The sequence below is a fragment of the Vipera berus genome, assembly GCF_964194415.1.
Source record: "Vipera berus genome assembly, chromosome: 4".
Lineage (NCBI taxonomy): Eukaryota > Metazoa > Chordata > Lepidosauria > Squamata > Viperidae > Vipera > Vipera berus.
In genome coordinates, this window is record NC_138206.1 from 43081297 (window position 1) to 43103124 (window position 21828).

Below are 21828 nucleotides of genomic sequence, written 5' to 3' on the forward strand. Positions count from 1 at the left end.
AAGCTTTTGTTTCTCCATAAAATGCCAGAATGGAGAAATGGGGAGATAGGAATGAATTCAGGTGATTGAACATTTACTGTACATTGGAATACGTTAGGCATTTGTCATAAGTAAATACTAATGGTTAATTTTTAAATATAAAAATGGTCTGAAACTTTCACTTTTACAACAGTAACTTGAATTATTCAGATTACCAAAATACTTTCATTGCTCAATGTTGGAAAAAAATTAATATAAATCAGTCATAAACCTTGATCTTCAGAAAGGCAGATTTTATTTAACATAGGCAAAAATTGGGCAAAATACAGAGCTTGAAATCCTAAATGATAAGCGAAAGAGCAATGTCCCCAAAGTGCTTTTTCAAAAGGCAACTGGACTGTATTTGCTTTTTCCTTTAAGATGTTTCATTTCTCATCCAAGAAGCATCCTCAGTTCTGCCTGAATACTGGGGAATGGAAGTTTTCTTGGCAGTCATCTAGTTGTTAGCAGTTGTCATTAACTCTCTGAGACTCATTGAGGCTCCTTGGGGGTTTATCTGTACCTCAGTGTCACTGAATCAGAGTTAAAATGGGTGTAGAATCTTCCTTGAACTGCTGAAAAGACTGAATTGTAAACAGGAGATAGGTGGTGTGGTAACCCTCCCCCTCTCCTGAGAGAGGACTGTTCAATTTTAACATAGATAGCCTTTTTTACCCTTCTTTGAAACCAGTGATCTTCTCTGTCTAGAATGTGGACTTTGCTGTCTTCAAAAGAGTGAACTTTGTCTTTCAAATGCAAATGGATTGTTGAATCTTGTCCTGATAGGTTTGTTCTCCTGTGTTGTGCCATGCATTTGTGAAATGGTTGTTTTGTTTCTCCAATGTACAGATCTGCACAAGCCTCACTGCATTTTACTGCATAAATCATATTTGATGAAGGTCCAGTTGGGATAGCCACAAGTTCTGAGGGCTTCCTTGATGTGGCTATCCCAACTGATCAAATCCAAAAAAATAGGATATAAGTAAATAAAGTAAGCTATTGATCTATTGTGAAGGGAAGAAAAGTTGATGATTAATAAAAAAAAATGCAACTCACATTTGTTTTCCTTGGGGTTCAGACTCATATTCCTCCAACTGCAACATGAAGATGCCCCGCTGACCCTTTATAAGGGACATATTTTAATGAGGTTGCTTTCACCTCATCTCCAGACTGTGGATTAAGCTTAAATTCATTCTATTTTAAGGTAGTATTTTTCCTATTTTTCTAATAAGATTTTGGCTATGCATAAGATATATAATGCCTTCTCAATAATGTGGTTGAGGACATGGAAAGCAAAGGTCAGACATACATATACATGACTTTAACATTATTCTGCTACAGCAATGGATTTGTGTTTTGTTTGTTTAAAAGACTAATGTTTTTGAGAGCATATAATTCCAGGGTTGTATAACAACAGACATAGATAATAGTTATTGAGAGAATTTGTTTCATTTTTTGCTCAGCAGCTTCATTACACCTGGAGCTAAACTTATTATGCTCTATTCCCCTTTTCTTTTCTTGCATTCTACCTTCTTCTGTTGCCCTTGGTGAAGCATCATATGTATTCCTTTTTTTCTCCAGTGTCTGGGTACTTGAAAACATCAATAGTCAAAGATGCCAGCTTTTTCCACTTTATTTGCCAATTCCATGCCAAGATGCCTACAGCAAGACCCAGGATGATTTCTAGAATCCTTTCCTTTGATTTTAGAGCTACTATATTATTATCAAAGCAGCACAGGAAATAGCCTTGTTCCTACTGCATACTAGAAAGGAATGTGAAGGGAAGAATACAGGAGATACAGAAAACCCAACACCCAACACATTATGTTTTACTTGTATCTGTATTTTTCCTTACAAAAAGTTAATAGAAGAGAATAACATGTAACCCATGTTCTTAATAAGCAATGCAGATGGGGTTAATTATTTCACAGATCTTAAATCAAAAACCAGTAATGAGCTATTCAATCATATTTTTATCACAATTATAGGGATCAAAGTCCTGTTTATTTTACTACCATCCCACCTCCATCCCAAGAGCTTTCTCATAAATTGTTACCTTTGTCCACATATTTTAATTCCATTTTAGAAGTATGAACTATGAATTATTGTACTTTTTCTGGTTAGAAATAAATTATTTTCTCCATTCTTTAACCAAGGTGATAATCTTGTATCCAGGATAGTAGTAACCATTATTTGAGTAGATTTCTGTACATAGGCACGATTGGTAATAAATCAGTTTAATTGGAACTTCATATGTGGTCTTGATCTTTCTCACCTGACTCATGTTTGGTAAAGAAAGGCACACAGAACACAGAAAAACAAACCACATGCACTTTGGTCTTCTCTATGAAACTAGTTCTTATTTGAATGGATATAACTGATTTGATAACTGAAACTTGAGTATAACAAAGTAATACTTATTTGTGTCGCATGTGACTGGGTTCAGAAACTGAGTAGTTGTGAACTGTTTGGTATCAACATAAGTTATTTCCAGGATGGCAGCCAATTGAAAAAAAGAATCCTAGAAAAAAAGGCAACTGCAAATCCTTATTAACAAGAACACAAAATAAAAGTGTTTGTGAAGTCAACAGAAGTCAAAATTTATTTCATTTTTTAATGCCCTATAAATGTTAGTTTACAGCCCTCAGCTCAGGGAATAAAAATATTTTCAGCAAATGAATATCAAGCAGCACAGTTAGAAGGGAATGTTTGGCAGATGTCACATAATTGGTTGGAGTATATACAGTAGTATCCTGTTGGTCAAAAATAAGATTCAATATTATATTGATTGAGAATATTTACAAATTACAGAGAAGAATGCAAAGTTGCAAATTACAGGGGAAAGTGCCCAAATTCTTCACCTAGAATATAAAACCAAATTCATGGAAATAAATGGATAAATACTTCTGAAAAGAAAACCTTGGAATAATGGTTGTTGGCAAATCAAAGATGAGCTAACAATGTGAAGTTGAAGTAAAGAAAGCAATTTTAGGCTAAATAAAAGTATTGCTTAAATATCACTAAAATAATGATTCCACTTTATTGTCTTTTGTTCATATTCCACTGCACGTATTGTATCTTCATATGGAGTCCTCACCTTATTCGGATACAAAGAAATTGAAATAGATTCAGAGAAGAGCAGTGAAGATGAACAAGGAAAAAAGATGGAAACATGTCACTCATAGAAAAAAACACAAACCTAGAACACAACCCCTGTCCAACCCAACCTCCTCTGATGCATCCCCATTGGTGCTGAGCAATAATATTTCATAGACTTTGCCTGAAAGAAAACAAGCAGACACCTAGAAAAGAATCATCATCAAAAGTTCCCAAAATAATAACATCAAGTCTCCTGTGATAGATAAAAAAATACCACAAAACACCCCATGGAAATAAAAAGGTGTGTTGGTACTAGGAGATTCAATTTTCAAGGGAACAGAATTGGCCATTTGTAAACCAGACAGTCAATCCAGAGAGGTATGTTGCCTCCCTGGATCAAGAATCAAAGATGTGACCAAGAAACTAACCAAAATAATAAAACTCACAGATTATTACCCTTTTCTACTTCTACGCATAGGGATGAATGACATGAAAACCTGAAAACAATATTGAGTGATTAAGAACAGCTAGGCAAGAAGGTCAAGGAGTTGGATGCATAAATAGTTTTTTCATCTGTACTGCCGACAAAAGGTCAACATCCAATAAGAGAACAAAGGATTCTAGAAGTAAACCACTGGTTAAAGGGTTGATGTTGTCAAAAGAATTATGGATTACTGGACCATGGTCTGCACTACCTCCATGATGGATTTTTGGTAACAGACGGGCTGCACCTCACAAAAACTGGGAAGAATGATTTCGAAAAATTCCTGATTCAACTTACCAGGAGATTTTAAACTAAAACTGAAGGGGGGAGGGTGACCAAACTTTAGGAACACTAGGTCCTAATTACAAGCAAAAACCCCTTGAAAATAAATCAAATAATGAGGCAAGGAGGGATGGGAAGGAAGACAAACTCAATCAACAAATAGGAGACATGGGAAGCATACACAGAGTCAGACATAAAGATCTCAAATGCCTATATACAAATGCACAAAGTTTGGGGAACAAACAGGGTAAACTGGAATTATTAATACATGAAGGTAGATATGATATAATCAGAATTACTGAGACTTGGTGGGATGAGACCCATGAATAGAACACACTGATAGAAGATTATAAACTGTTCAAAAAAACCCAGACCTCATAAAAGAGCAAGGGGAGTTGCACTATACTGTATATAAAAGACCACTATATTGCTACAGAAATGCATGAGACCAAAGACAAAATCCTCCTAGAATGCATACGGGTCAATATAAAAGAAAAGAAGAATGACATTACCATAGTAGTTTACTACACTCCACTCAACCAAGCAAAATAAATTTTAATTGTTTTTAATTTTTGTAATTTGTTGTATTGTTTTTAAAAAACCTTGTGAACCACCCTGAGTCCTACGGGAGAAGGGCGGTATATAAGTTTAATAAATATAAATATAAATAATATAAATATAAATATAAATATAAATATAAATATAAATATAAATATAAATATAAATATAAATATAAATATAAATATAAATATAAATATAAATATAAATATAAATATAAATATAAATATAAATATAAATATAAATATATCATGACTTTTTTCACATTGCTGGAGCTGGGGTGGGCACGACCTCCACATGATGCAACTGGCCCACGGGCCCTAGATGATAGGCTCAAGATCCAGAGGGATCTTGACAGACTTGAACACTGGGCCCTATCTAACAACATGAAATTCAATGGAGAAAAAAGTAAAGTCTTACACTTAGGCAAGAAAAATTTCATAATCCCAGCCACGTTTGCTTTTTTTTTTTAAAGAAAGGAATAAAAAACATTTTTTTAAAAAAAGGAGCAAGGGGAATAGAGCAGAGAAAGAGAGAACGAAAGGCAGATGAGGAGGGCTCCCCCCTCCCTCTCCAAGGCAAGCTGCCCTCCTCTCCATCCTGCACCCCCTCTCCCAAAGAGTTTGGCTGGCAGTTTGTCAATCACCACTCTCTTTCTCCTCCTCCTTTATGTTATATACAGCAGTATATGTTATAATAAAGGTGAAAGAATTCTGAAGTGATTTATCTTGGTCTGATTTTTTAACATTTCAAAAACCTGGCCTTTTAACAGGGCTGTGTGGACTTTTTGTATCTTTTGTAAGGAGGCAGAATTTGAATGAATATGAAAAGAAAAAAATATTAATATTAAGAACAGTTTTATAGTGGAACCAATTACCCAAAGAGATGGTAAGCTTTCCTTCACTAGATGCATTCAAGTGGAGGAATCTAACTGTCAAAAATACTTTAAATTGAATTCCTGCACTGAGCATAGAATTGGACTTGATACCCTATGTGGCTCCTTCCAATTCTATGATTCTGTCATTTCTTGCCATATAAGTTATAAACTCTTGTACACAGTAGATCAAGTTTCATTACAATTCACCATAGCAGTAATTTGTTCTTATTGCAGACATAACAAAACACTATATTTTCCATGAGCAGGATATCATTTGGGTACTGTTAGCTTGTGGATAAGATATAAGTTTGAATTTTTAAGACACTGGGATACTTTGGGAATAGCCAGGTGTGTACAAAATGAGGATGGTATCAGATTATGGCATGTACTATCATAAAGGCAGTAGGGAAGCTAATATCTATTCCAGTTGAAAAGCCAAGAAGAAATAAGGAATATCCACTTTGAGAAAAAATATATATCATCCTTAGAAAAAATTTAAATGTGTAAAAATGTGTAATTCTACATAGTGAGCAAAGTAGATTTAGGAAATGAAATTTGTCATGAATAAAGGAATTTTTGTATGCGGCACAGAAAAGGCAAGGATGATTGTATATGTGATTATGTGCAAATTAATAATGTTTTGATCCAACTGGAATAATTGTATAGCATGATGTTAGAAGAAAACATACAACAGATACATTGCTAAAGAAACCTGGCAGAAGTTAAGGAACAAGGTTATATCTGGTTGTAAGCTCTGTTGATTAGATAAGGGAGGATGCACTGAGGTGAAGTTTGTATATCAAGCACAGCATACATTTGAGTAAAAGTACAACTGATAAATGGAACAAGCTGTTTCTTTTGAGACGTAGAGGAAAAGCAAGTTAGTTAACACAAAAGACTGATATTGTTTTCTCATGATAAAAAATGCTCATCAACAACTTGAAAATAAAATTAGAGACTCAATTAAAAAATAAACGGCTTCTGTTTTTGACATTGTGGTGATATGGACAAAGGAAGATAGGGCTTTGTCTTTTGCATTCAATTTTGCCCTGCTGGGGACCCTGTAAAGGGTCGAAAGTTGCCCCATAGAAGCAACAAGCAAGCAGGGGATCCTCATTGATCATGGTAGGGCAGTGGCCCTTCCATTTGATCTGAGGAAGCCCTCCAAACCAGTAAGGGAAAGGCTGCCTACATTCATGTAGTCAGTCAGAAGCTGCTGACAACAGAAGACAATAAGCACTAACAAGCAACCTTGCAGCAATGTGGATGAAATTGGATGAGACCCTATCCTCTCTTTATGACTCTAAGACTTCTTCCTGAAAAAATGCCCAAAGTACCTTCCTCTTTTCCCTCAGGAAAAGAAAAGTGGTGAACTAATTACTTGGGGAAAACAGAGAAAATTACAAGATTAATTTGGAATCAATATACATATATGTATTTGAAATTTCAGGACTTTTGAGACTTTTTTTAAAGGGATTTGAAAAGCTTTAATATAAATTTGGATTTAAAAAGTTGGAAAATGACGCTAATGACATCTAGTGGCAAATTATGGCACTACAATTTTTTATGCCTAAAGGAAACTTGGCTTGAAACCCAGATTTAGCTAATACTCTTGCTGACCTTGGGGACTTTCACTTTTGAAGACCGCAGCTGGGGAAAAAAAACAAACCTTTGGGGCTGCTTATCGGTGTGGCACAGACAATGAATTATCTTGAAACTGGCCTGCCTGAACTATGAATATAAATATTAACTTTGGGTCTTGGGTCTGGGATATTTGAGGGAACACCTGCTTCCAGCATCAAGTTCCCTTCGTCCAGTGCGCTCGCAGAGGGAGGGTCTTCTCAGGGTGCCGCCGGTAAAAAATTGCCGGCGGATAACACCCAGGGAGAGGGCCTTTTCTGTGGGTGCGCCTACCATCTGGAACCAGCTGCCCGTGGAGCTCAGGACTGCCCCTGACCTACACTCATTCCGCCGGGACCTGAAGACTTGGCTCTTTGAGCTCTCTGACCAAGGCTGAGAATTTTAACTGGGGTTTTATTTTCAGGGATAATTTAATCTTTTAATTCTCTTTTAACTTTGTATTTTATATTGATATGATTTTAAAATGCCCTGTAAACCGCCCTGAGTCCTTTGGGAAAGGGTGGTATATAAATCTAATAAAATCTAAATCTAAAATCTAACTTACTTTCAGAGCTGTGCTGTGGAACTATTTCCCTGCAGGAGAAACACATGCCATTGCTTCAGATGATGGAATATTTTGGATTACAAATCTTTGATTGATGAACAATTTTTATTATAAAGACCACCTACAAAAAATGAAATGTGGTCCCATACTCAGCTTTAAATGTTAAGAAACCATCTCTAACACCTGTTTGATATAACAACAAGAAAATATGGACAAAGATCAGAAAGAAATTCTCTCCATGTTGAAATCAATACAAGAGACTATTGCTTTAGCTTGTGATGACACTAGAAATAACACAAAGGAGATAAAAGAACAATTTCCTAATCTAAATTTACAAATCAGAACATGGCTACAAAGAAGGAACTAGCAACTCAGAAAGAGAAGGAAAACTGGAGGAAGCAGATCCAAAGATGGAAGACCTAAAGGAAGGAACTAACCTTTCAGAACTAGAAGATGGAATGATAATATTGGAAATGGAAAAGACATCTTACCAATTAAGAATGCAGAACACATTTGAGCTGTTAGGAGAACTGTGGAATTGGAAAAGGAGAGAAGCTGTTTAATATCAATGGGTTTGTTCTTCCAAAAATACTTTAACTAAATGGTCTTTCTTATTCCAAATAATATACACAAAAACAGAGGGAAAATTACTTGATGATTCAAATGCATTGACTTGGAAAGTTAGTTGGCAAAGGAAGAAAGCTAGAGTAAGACTGAAGAAAATAGAGTTTTTGATCCATTAGATGGGATATTATATTATTAATTAGATGTTTGAATATGGTGGACAATAATTCATAGAAATATAAGTATTATCATAACTAGAAAAATAAGATTTATAATTAGAATATTAGATTTTGGTATGAGAAGGGAAACAGGAAATTGCCAAGAGTTTGAATAAGGGAAGTTTTTGGTTACCCAAATATAACTTACTTTGAAATTATAAACAATAGAGACATTTTGAATACTGAGGGGAAATTAAAATAATAAAAAAGTGAAAACAGGATACTGATTGAACATATGGATATTATGTGCAAATGCAATTAAGATATGCTTTGGTTAGAAAAGTTATTTAAAACTGACAGTGATATTATGAAAAAAATGTAACAAAGATTTTGATATTCAATTGTATATTTATTAATAACAATAAGAATTGTATTTGCCTAGTGTGGGAAAACAGGTACTATCAGAAGAAGAGAGGAAACATTTGATGGTGTAGTATTGGATCTAGATTGAAGAAGTTAATATATACCATTGAATTACTAATGGACCCAGACAACACATTGTCTATTAAGTATTTGACTGTAAAACTAGAAAATTAATAAAATATTTATATTAAAAAAATAAAAAATAACAGTAATTAGAGTTGTGCAAAGATTTAAAGCAATATTTAATTTCTATCTATTTATTACATTTTTATGCAGTCCATTTCCCTTATAAGATGATTCTGGACAACAAAGAAAAACTCCCTTTTTATGACCCATAGTTCCTATTCATGACAGACTTGAGGTGGCTGAATGGATCTGAGTATTTACTGGCCAGATGCCTTTACTGAGGCTTAGGCAGAGTTTGCAGCAGATTTTTTTTTCTTTGTGCCTGGGGGTGGAGGGGGAACCATTGCTGCTACTTAGGATTGAACTCTCAAGCGTCCAAGTGGGAGGTGAGTGTCTTCACCACTAGACCACACACCGTTCTATTCTGGGCAGCAAATAATTTTTAAAAAACAAGTTTTTGAACAAAGTGTTCTCTCAAAGTTGCTTCATAAAGCAAAGTGGTCCCCCTCTCTTTTAACAACAAGGTAAAACAACATGTTGCCCTGCTTCACACTATTTCATAGCCCCTCTTACAGAACTAATGTTGTGAGAAAAAAACTGAGAGAAGCCTTATTCAACAAGTATCCTGGGAAAATGCTGAATGGCACCCACTCCATGGCACTAACTGAAGTGCTTCCAGAGTGGATGGCTTCAGCAAATGCTGTGACTAGCTTATCAACTCTTGCTGGTAAAAAATGTCAGAAAGTATTATTAAAGCAAAAATAATTCTGTGGAAGGATGAATGTCGTTGAAAAGTGAGATTCTAGAAAAATAAGTCTTGTTTCCCTAATCTAGACAGATTGTTCCAATTTATCTGTGGCTAGAAGTCCTAGGATATGACAACAAAATGGAATCTTGCAATATGATCAGTCCTTGTTCAGAGGAAATCCATTACTAAAGATCAGTGGGCAACTTTTTGTCCATCAAGAAATGATGACAAATAACAATAAGTGGATGATTAGAGATTATAGAACAATTTGCCTTCATTCTGTTCTCTATCATATATATGGCTGAAGTTGTGCTTTCAAATCTTCAGTAACATATTACCTGGAGGGAGAGTAATGGATTCTAATTCTAATCTATATGTTGTCCCAATATTTAAAAATATAAATTATATAGTTTCTCAAGGTCAATTTACATTTTTACTATTTAAAAGATTTAAATAATACCATTTTTGCCTCCTTTTTATTCCTTTTGATCTTTCTGTCCTTTCTTTTTACATTAATTATTACTTCACATATTTAGAATGTAATGTTAAATGCAAAATGTGAATGAGAAAAATGTATATTTAGTATTAAAATTTATTTTATTAACAATATGATTTATGTCATAACTGAATAGAAAACAACTCCATTATTATCTTTTCCTTAATATTGAAACTGTAGACTCATAAACTTATACTGCTCTTTAAATTTATAACAGCTCTTCAATAAAGATAACAAATTTCAGTGGGGACAGATTTTTTTTCTCATGAAAGGAAAAATACCTCTATCTACTTATACTGTATATATTTATGAATGCAATAATTGAATTTCAAAAAGCAGTACAAGGATATATGCAGGTTAGAACCCAGAAATATTGAACAGTGAATTAGTGTGTCCAATCAAAATATATTTTCTTAGTACTTTCCTTAGCATTCCAACTAGCCAGAAAAAACACTGTGACCAATCCTTTCAAAATGAAAAGAATATAAGGTTATCTAAATTGTTGCAAGGCCAAGATCCTTTGGAGTGAATTCCACTTCCTGAAAAATAAGCTGATTATACTTTTACAGAACAACTTAGTCATACTTTATCCAAATTAGAAAGAACAGAATGCTTATTTTGAATAAGCATTCCAGTTGTTTTTAATAACCTTGAGTGATTTAGTTTCTGATTACTGATCACTTCAGAGATCTTTTGTTTGTAAACAGTGTCTTTCTGGATTTCTGGACCTTTGTGGAGAATTCTGGTTTGTTTGACTGTTTTCTGTCAGAAATTGACAGAATAGCATGACAGGTTAAAGTTTAATAATGTTTAGTAAAATAAAATGTGAATTATAACAATTTTACCAAATTATACTGAATAAACAGATATCTAAAGAGCAAAGATTTGACTTCATTGCCCTGACCGTGGCTTGACTTAAGACAGCTTTACCCAATATTTCTGCAAGTTGAAACCCACCAATAGCTTCCTCTAGATGTAAACTACAATGGTCTACAGAATTTCTAACATTGACTCTTGCAATGGAATTTAATTGAGCCTTGGGATAGTTGAAGCTTCATTGTCTATGCTAGAGGTTTATTTTATGAGACCCTACACTCTGAGGCAAAATGAATTTCTGTTTGTGAAAATCATGTATGGTTATTGCCCACTTATATCTTTTGCTGTTTCCTAACATCAGGATAGTCTCATTCATGAATGTTATGTATTATTAAGGTGCTGGATAAGTATATATGAATGCTGGCCTACAAAAAATGTAAGTGACTTGCTCACAATATAATTAAGAGGATTAACAGGAGCCTAAGATCTTATTTAATCTTGTATTTAATATTACAAACTTTTTAGACCAGGGGTCTTCCTCAGCCAGGCACGCTGGCTGAGGAATTCTGGGAGTTGAAGTCCACAAGTCATAAAAGGGCCAAGTTTGAAGACTGCTTTTTTAGACCATGAAATGAGCCCAAAGAGTTTATTTTATTTTAATGGAAATATGTAGATAGCAATACAATAAGTAATTCAAATGGTGGCAGCATGCCGATCTTGGAAATACAGAACAAAGAGGTCAGCCACCCTGGTTCTCTTGAATCGTTACATTGTAAAAAAATGGAACTAGTGACCAAGCAACTGTAGAAAATACATGGTCATCCACTCACTGAATCAAAAAATAGAAATTATATATTGCTCTAGCAGTCTACAATACATTATTCCTAACAGAGAAGTTCTTTATCCTCTATGACCATATGTTTCCTCTGGTCATCAACATTGAAAGGTGAGCACAACCATGCAGCTGCTTTTTACATGTTTACAATACATATGACCCTTTTAATACATTAAAAAGGGTCAGGAATTTGATTGCCTGGTCACACCCACAATCCAAACTATATGCTTTCAGTTGTACATTATTAAAGGATTCATATTACACAGATGTTGGTAGAAGTACCATCAGGGCTTTTTTTCCTTATAGAACGCTCAGAACGGAGTTCCGGCACCTTTTTTGGATGGAACCTTGTAGGGTAGGCAAGGCGGGTTATATGACATGTGTGAGTTCTGGCACTTTTTTATTTTACAAAAAAAGCACTGAGTACCATATATATTCATCAATCAAATTTTATAAGAACAATTACTTAATGTTAGAAATTAGCCACCTAAGAAGAGCAGCTATCTACTTGTGCTTAATAAGGTTCCTGTAATAGTCTTCAAAATTAATTTGCAGAAAACAAAGGATTATGTTCTTGTTATGTATTGAGCTTTTGGGAAGACCTTATCACGTGTACACTGGAAAGCTAACGGTTCTCCAGCAACACAGATGGGACTTTCCAGTCCAGGCTGCAGTCAACTTGGCAGGAATGATGGGTTCAATCTGATTGGTTGTTCAGACTATGGGAGACTATATAAAGACTGCATGGATACCCCTAACCTTCAGTACAGTTAAAGTTATGAATAAAGCAACTATTCTTCTGTACTCATCTGCCTGGCATCTTTCCTGCTCGTCCGAACCCGAAACATAACAGTTCTATTAACCTAGAACAAACAACTGGCTGATTCAGGATAATAATATTTAATTGTTTTAAATATCTGAGTAGTTTTTCATGCTTCAGGCAAGAATAAAGCTCAGATTTATTGTCAGTAGTGCTGCAGCAATCCTAAAGTTCTTCTACTAGAGAAGAGGAGAGTTGTTCCTGCTACTTTCAAAATATGTGTGATCAAGTCTTTGATGAAGCTCATCTTTGCCTATATTTCAACTACATTTTTCTGGCATTTTAATTTTCACATATATTTGCTACATGCAATTCTGCAACTGCAGGTTGCACTGACTAACATGAATATTTGAGCTTGGTAGCAATTTTCAGTTCTGGTTAAGCAGAACGTCTGCCAGTAATCTCAGTATCCTTTGCAATCTTTGATAAATATTAGATATACCAAAAGAAAGCCTCATATGTACTGTCATAATAGTCTCTCATCAAAGCTCTTGACATTATGATATATGAACATAGTAGATCAACCTTTAAACCACAAATGGCAATACAATCTAAATCTAATTTCCAATTAACTTAATTTGGAAAGTGGATATTACTATAAAGTTGGCTAACTAGCTCACTATCTTGGGACTGCCAAGATATCACAGAGGCTTCTCTTGGGTCCACTTTAATGCATTGCCATCTGCCTTGCTATAGAGCTGGTTTAATAAGATTCCCTATGAGGAGAAAAGATGCCTATGTAGGTCAAGTGTATTTAAAAAAGCTACTCATGTCTTACTTTCCAGTGAGCATTATAGTGACATGTAGTAAGGTAATTTCACTCCTTATTGAATCAAATCTTCCAAGTTACCCAATTGCTGTGCTGTGCTTCCATCTTTACTATCTGATTGTCACTCAAGCATTCTACTCCACATAGTTATGTGACTGAATTCTGTTTAGCAGCATGTAAGCAAAACATGAAATAATACTGGGCTTCATATAATATTCTTATAAAATTAGTGAATCTTGGAACATGAAACCTTCATTTTGTTTTTCAAATGTGCTATGCTTTGATGAGCATAATTAACTTCAGAAGCATATCTGTATAATTACGGACAGAAACAAAATAACATTCTAACCAGTTTGTGACAATACAGAGCTTGTTAAAACTTCTGCCTTCTTAAAGAAAAAAGTATTTTATTGTATCCTTAATTGACTCTGCTCTGATATTAGATATTAAATGCATAAAAGTTGTTCAGTTTTTATGGAATGGATCAATTTGTATTTAAGTCATATAGTTTTTTTTAAAATAAAACTTTATTTCTAAATTAAGAATAAAAGATAGTGAATATTTATTCCTTTACATGCAAACTGAAATACCTTAATTATAGTTGTATGAAGTTTCTAAGTGCTATGGGTAGTAAATCTAATTTAATCTTTATTATATTTCAAGATAATTTGTGCCTTTATGTATTGCTTGTATACAATGGAAATTTTATTTTAATCTAGTTGATCTCCTGTCCTTACATTTATAACTTATTTCGCCCTGACTATCTACAGCAGCTCTATTTTTCACTCTGTCCTTTTCAATCCTTGTCATTTTAAATAAGTATTTTGAGTTGCATGGGTAGTTTCAACAGCTTTAGTCATTTGAAAGAAAGACATTTACGAGATTTCATATTGTGATTAGAACTCTGTAAAAGGAGAACACTAATGACTAGTAGGTTTTTAAAATAATAGCAATAGCACTTAGCACTTAGCACTTAGACTTATGTACCACCCCCATAGTGCTTTAAACAGTACTCTCTGGGTGGTTTACAGCATATTGCCCCCAACATTCTGAATCTTTATTTTACTGACCTCAGAAGAATGGAAGGTTGAGTCAACCTTGAGCCTGTAAGGTTTGAATTCCTGGCTGTAGCAGAGTTAGCCTGCAATACTAACCACTAACCAATTCTAACCACTGTGCCACCAGGGTAGTGTTAAGTTAAGTTAAGTTAAGTTAAGTTAAGTTAAGTTAAGTTAAGTTAAGTTAAGTTAAGTTAAGTTAAGTTAAGTTAAGTTAAGTTAAGTTAGCAACAAGCAAAGCATCCAGAGTCAGGGGAGATGGGCGCCATATAAGTTTAACAAATAAATAAAAAATAACTAAAAAAGGGAAAATGTTTTCATTCCTATTGAAAAAGAGAGTTTCATATTCTACAATGAGAAGTGATCCACTCTGAGTAAATACAAATTGTATTTTAACTGTATGATATTAAGATAATGTAAATAACATCATTCATGTTTTCATTTTTAGTGTGTTCAAGTCAAAATTCACTTCGTTGGAAAACTTTAAGTGATATAACAGTTAGAACTGTTGGTTGCTGTGCTGTTGGTTGCTATGTTGTAGTTGGGGATTTGATATGTGTGTATCACTTTCCTATGAACTTCAGTTTCTAGTATGCCATTGTTTTCTCTGCTGATGAGGCTATCAAAAAAGTTTTTAACTGGTATCATCTTCTTTTGTAAGGAGAGTCCATAAAATGCACAATTGATTAGTTCTTTTGTTCTGACTGTTCTTTTGTTATGTGTGTTCTGATTGTTTTGTTAGCAAAAATGTCATATGTCAATATTTAGGGCTACATTTTTGAAAGGTCTACACTTTCTAGTCATTTCATTACTGCTTCTATGTCATGAGATAGGCAATTCCACTGGACTATTTTTAGATTTGTTAATTGTATTGAAGGTATGTGGTGAGGCATAAATCAATGATAAATTATATAAGTTTGGATATTTGATTTTGGTGCATTTAGTTAGGTTCAGCAAATTGAATAATTTTGTTCTTGACTGGCTATTTAGCCGATTTGGGATCAACTGATGTCAAGAAATCAGTGATAAGTAATATGATTTCATCTTTTTATATTGTTACATCTTTATTTTCTCATGACATTGTAGCAATGAGCTGATGGAAAGTTTATCTACTTGATTCCTTGGGTAAGTTGTATGTCAGAGTCTTCGTGAGTGAATTTATGATCGGTGTTCTCCTGATTTGCCAGAATTGCCTATAATAAAACTTTCCTTATTCTATTGCACATAAGAAGACAGTTTTATCAAGACCTAGATGAATGAGAAATCTGCCAATGTAGGTATTGTATTGGATGGTATGGTATTAGATCAATTATATTACCCATAGACTGTATGCCTGGCCTTTCCAGTAGCTGAAAACTTTCAATGAGGCCACAGAAAGCTGGTTCAAAGTAGGTAAATACATCCTTTTATCAATAAATGGTATCACTTGCTTTGAAGGAAGCAATGATGTGTGTTTTCTTTATGAAACAATTTCTCAAGCTGGTAAATTTGAATTACTATTGGCCAGGCTTTAACCTTGGCTTTAAGGGAACAGTTAACAGTTGTTGAAGTAGGGCTTGACACACTCCCCACTCTTATTAAACATCTGTATAAGGTCACAGGCTGAGGCCTTCAATTGGCAAAAAGGGGGAAACAACTGCTAAATTGTTTTAAAACATAATTAGCAATTAAATTTTAAAACAACTAATTCATCTAGAAGTCACACCTAGAATTTGGTAGTGGGGAAAGTTTTTTTTATGTTCTTTCAATTTTAAATTCACTTAAGTTTTTTTAAAAGGGAATACATTACAAATTAGAATACTTCTATAATCCATATGTTTATCAGTTGTGGGAAGAGAAAATTTCAACTACCTGAAAAATCAAAATTCAGTCTGTCTTTAACTGGAACTCAAGCGCTCTCTCTCTCTCTCTCTCTCTCTCTCTCTCTCTCTCTCTCTCTCTCTCTCTCTCTCTCTCTCTCTCTCTCTCACACACACACACACACACACACACACACACACACACTTTACAAACAGACAGAAACTTCACACACAGATAAACTTTAAGTTCCCTAATAATGTATCATCCTATAACCCTATCCATTTTTTCCATTTTATGTCGATTGTGTCTCCTTAAAAGTTGCAATACATAGGCAAAGCATCAAGGTATTATAAATCTATCTTAATTTAGATATCCACAGATTAGAAGTCAAGGTTTGGCACAGTATCTTATAAACATGAGAACAGCACTTAATACATGATCTGCAATGCTTCTATTTTTCTCATTCTTTCAGATATTTGAATGTTCTACAACAGGTATAACTGACTCTTCAAAATCTTGTTTACTTTCAGTATGTTTTTAAGAAACCAAACTGATGGTCACACTTGCTTTTATGTTCTATTGAAAGTCTTTCCCCAAGCATTGTAAATGTTTCTCTACACCAGTAGACTGCTTTTTAAATTGTTTATCCTTGAAAGTACTTGATCCAATTTTATGCCCATAGTTGCAATTGTGCTTTAGTCTCAACTCATCAGGCTAAACTATTTTTTTTTCTCCCAAGGTTATAAAATAGTTTAGCCTGGCTGAGGCAAGTGTGGTGTTTGAAATATCAGCATTTTATCTTTTGTTACTGATCTCTCCAGTTTTTCTCATTCCTGAACAATTTTTTCTGCATTATTTATTACAAAATGATAGTCTTTGCAAGAAGTATAATGAGAGGTTCCAGCCTTTAGCCAAAATTGCAGCCTTACTGTGTTCTGTACATTAAAAAGAACTGTGAAGTTGAGTCAGAATATTCTCATCTTTTCCCTTATGGGGTTACTTTTCTCATATTAACTTTTATTATCTGACAGTAGAGGCAAAAGGGATATCAGTATTCTTGGAAGAAGATTCCAAATGTATTACCATTTTGTGAATTCTGATAATAGTCATATTGATATGAATACTATTAATAATGTGAAATTTTCCCAATTCCTTAGGCAAGGAGAAAAAGTTCACAGACCAAATAGTGTATAGATAAATTAAATAGTTTTATTTTAAAAACATGAAACTGTAAGTTCAGTCTGCTAAAAATAGTTATGAAAGTGTGCATTAACTGAAATTTATTAGGCATTACATACAGAGGCTGTCTGAAACAATCAGATATAAATAATATGTAGCTGAGGGTATACCCCTGGAAACTGCATGAGTAAGTCAGGTTTTCTGCTCTAGTTTGTCAAGGTATTTCTCCTATTTTATTAAATTTATTATTGCAATATGAATATTGGAAATGTCTAGGGATTAGTTTAAATTAAATAAAGTGGTAATTGGATGCCTAAAATGATTCATTGAAAAAAATTCTTTAAAATATCTGTATGTGGTGTGGCATTTTACTCATTAAAAATCCCCATTGTACATCAATGTCTTTCTAATAGTTTACCTAGCCCTATTCTATTCTAAGTATGTATTGAGCCACAAATATTCTCATTGTTTCCAGTTCTAATATAAATTCCCCAAGTCTTATATATAAAAATATATATTCAAAGGACATTTGAGTGTTGCAAGAAATAATAAATAGAATAGATACTATTCACATATTGATTTAGATGATCAAATATTTCAGTACTATAAATAGTTATAGAGAAAATATCTATTTGTCAATGATATAGTTGTTGAACTAGGTGCACATTTTGTCCTCCCATTATTATTCAGTAATGAAACTAAATAATGAGTATGTTATTACAAATAAAATGATAAAATTCTGTGTATTCGGTAGTAAAGACGTAAAATAAAATTAAGTAATAAAACATAATAAAAAATACAAATCAAGGTATTCTAATTTTACAAGTGCATTCATTATTAAATTTAGCAGTGACTAATAAACTATTGAACCGCATCTATATAACATTATTTTGGATTTAAGGAGCACCAGCATATAGTACTTACATTAACAATAAAAAAGGATTCTCCATGGTATTCATTCTTAAATAAGTAAGAAAAAGTAAGGTTTCATTTAACAATTTGGTAACCCAAAGCATAAACTATATTAGAACTCAAACAGTGCAGTAGAACTGACCAAAATGACAAAGGACTTAAGCCCTGTAGCAACAACAATGACACTTTATTATTAGGTGTTTCGAGTTTTACTATAAACAAAACATTAAATCTAAGTAATGTCTCTTATAGACATTAAACTGACTAGTGCAATATGTCTTTCTTCCTTTCACCTTCTCTGCCCTTCAACTCTACTTTGATTCTTTTGTTCTCATAATGTTTAATATTGTCATGATGCTCACAATGTGTCTATCTCATTGTTGCTAAATGTTGTATGAATTATAGGTTACAATTGAATACATTAAAATGTTTTGCATCAAGAAAATATGCTAAATGCAAAATCAGTACTCCACCACCTATTCAGAGATCAACCATTAATAGGTGCTTTTTAATTTGTTTGTCCTTTTCTAGCTTTTCATTTCATTCAGCCAAACAACATGGGGTTTCAACAGTTTATTGGGTGTTTTCTTGCTAGCAATGGTGAATATGAATATTTAAATTTGTAGTTATGATCCACTGTTGTTCTAAAATATTTTTACTAGCTTGTCGTAAACATGTTCAATAGACAATGGTCATTACTTGATAAGGGGAAAACATTATACTTACATTCTAGAAGATCTCTTGATGCAAACACGATATGTTGATCTAGGAGATAACTTGTTATTCAAAGATTACAGGATTACAGGTACAGTAAGATTATAGTTTATTAAAATAACTGTTTCTTCTAAATCAGCAACAGTTTAAGATTTGCTCATTTAATAATAGTGACAATAGGACAGTTTTTATTTTTTTAAGTTAAGCTGATAAAGTATATATTTTTATATGAAAGGAATAGGCCAAGCTCAAATTTTTGTACTGAAAACAATTCTATACTTGAATGTACAGTATATAGTGTAGTATGACAAGCTTATGGTTCAGTGGGACATGTGAACCTAGCAAGTGGTCATTAACACTGTGTGGATCTCACCATTATGTCTTACTCCATAAGCCATTGTTTTAAAAATTGAGGCTTGGCACAGTGTAGGAACCCAGGCTAGGTCTACCTTTTTGATGTACATCAGCATAAAAAATGAGTGAGTATTTTCCTGCTAGCCTAAAATGTGCCTTTTCCCCTAGAATGAGGATGGCAATGTTTTACATGGCAATAAAGGAAAACATAAGATCAAATGTATTCTATATAAATATGTGTATATGTATGTATGTATGTATGTATGTATGTATGTATGTATGTATGTATAAGGGACGTGGTGGCTTAGTGGGTTAGGATGCTGAGCTTGTCGATCAGAAGGTCGGCAGTTTGGCGGGTCAAATGCCGAGTGCCACATAACAGAGTGAGCGCCTGTTACTCGTCCCAGCTTCTGCCAACCTAGCAGTTCGAAAGCATGTAAAAATGCAAGTAGAAAAATAGGGACCACTACGGTGGGAAGGTAAAAGCGTCCCGTGCGCCTTTGGCGTCTAGTCATGCCGGCCACATGACCACGGAGACGTCCTCAGACAAGCGCTGGCTCTTTGGCTTTGAAACAGAGATGAGCACCAGCCCCTAGAGTCAGAAACGACTAGCACGCATGTGCAGGGGAACCTTTACCTTTACCTTTATGTATGTATGTACGTGTATACACACACACACAAACACATCCACACATTCCTGAACATATAAAAATCAATCACACAGGGACCATTTTGGGGAAAAAAATCTTTTATACCTTTCTTGAGCTTTGTTTTTCATTTTTCTGTGGTACTAAACTTAATTTTCTCTTTAGTTCCTACTGCTTATTTGTTGATGTGACTACTGGACATTTTTTAAGCTTACTATTTTAGTTAAAGGCAGTTTTAGCGTTTTAAGCTTGCCAAGCCATAATCACCTCAACTTTATGGGTTCTGTTTGAGTATTATACATATTTGCTAAATTGAAAAATGTTAAGTGTGTGTCTAGTTTTTTTAGATAATGGCAAATAAAAATAAAAGTTCTGTAGGGTTTTTTACCCCTATAATGTTAGTTTCAGTTTGACATATTCTCAGTTTGACATATTCTACTGCTGTGTTACTGGTAATTTGTGATACATCTTATGAAGAGACAAAGAGAAAGAAGCTAACTATTTGTGGAGTATACTTCATATATCTGTTCAATCCATAATTTCTTTTAAAATTATATGGTAATTGTCTAAAACATTTTTATTTATGTCTCTTCATCCCTAAAAATTCTAGGCAGATAAGAGCATTAAAAAGAAGTGATTAAAAAAATTCATAATGAACACGGGCACCTATTTTTCAAATCATTTTGGAGTACCCTGGGTTCCTCACTAGCACATCTATCTATGCAACAGGGTAAACATTTGTCTGCTGGTAGCAGACAGACTAGAGTTACTCCAGTTATCTCCTGTGCTCAGCTTATGAACCCCACAAGGGCTTACCCAAGAAAGTGGAGAATTATGGTTACAGGTAGTCCTCGACTTACAACAGTTTGTTTAGTGACCATTTGTAGTTACAACAGCACTGAAAAAAGAGATGTGACCATTTTTCACACTTATGACCATTGCAGCATCCCCATGGTCACGTGATTTACATTCAGATGCTTGGCAACTGACTCACATTTATGACAGTTTCAATGTTGTGAGGTCATGTGATCCTCTTTTGTGACCTTCTGACAAGCAAAGCCACTGGGGAAGCCAGATTTACTTAGCAACTGTGTTAACTAACTGAACAACTGCAGTGATTCACTTAACAAATGTGGCAAGAAAAGTCGTAAAATGGGACAAAATTCACTTAACAAATTTCTCACTTAGCGACATAGATTTTGTTCTCAGTTGTGGTCGTAAGTCGACAGCTACCTGTATTTGTTAAGAGTATGACTGGCATGTCTCTGTAACTATCATCCATTGAACAGGTGAAACTCAGTTGCTAGCCTTTAAATTATTTAGAAAACAATCATTCCTATTTGATAATTCTGCAACACATTCTATCAATTACTAGTAAATAATATAAAATGGTGATAGATATATTTAGTAGGACTATACAATGATTTTGGAGTTTTTTTAAAAAACAAAACAAAAGATGATTACAGTGCATGACAAACCTGAGCCCATAGGTGGAGTCTAATGCATCATCAGTTTGGAGCTGCTACGTTCCCACAAGAGACCTAAGTCCAGTCCTGCTGCAGGCATCAAGTTTCCTTCATCTTATGCACTCCCACAGGGAGGGCCTTCTCAGGATGCCGCCGGTAAAAGACTGCCGGCAGATAACACCCAGGGGGATGGCCTTCTCTGTGGGTGCGTCTGCCCTTTGGAAACAGCTGCCTGTGGAGCTTAGGAATGCCCCCGACCTTCGCTCATTTCACCGGGACCTGAAGACCTGGCTCTTTGAGCTTTCCGGCCCAGGCTGAGAGTTTTAATTGGGGTTTTTATATTTTTACTTCAGGGACTGAATTTAATCATTTTTAATTGTTTTTTTTAATTTTTGTATTGATGTTTTAAACACCTTGTAAACTGCCCTGAGTCCTACGGG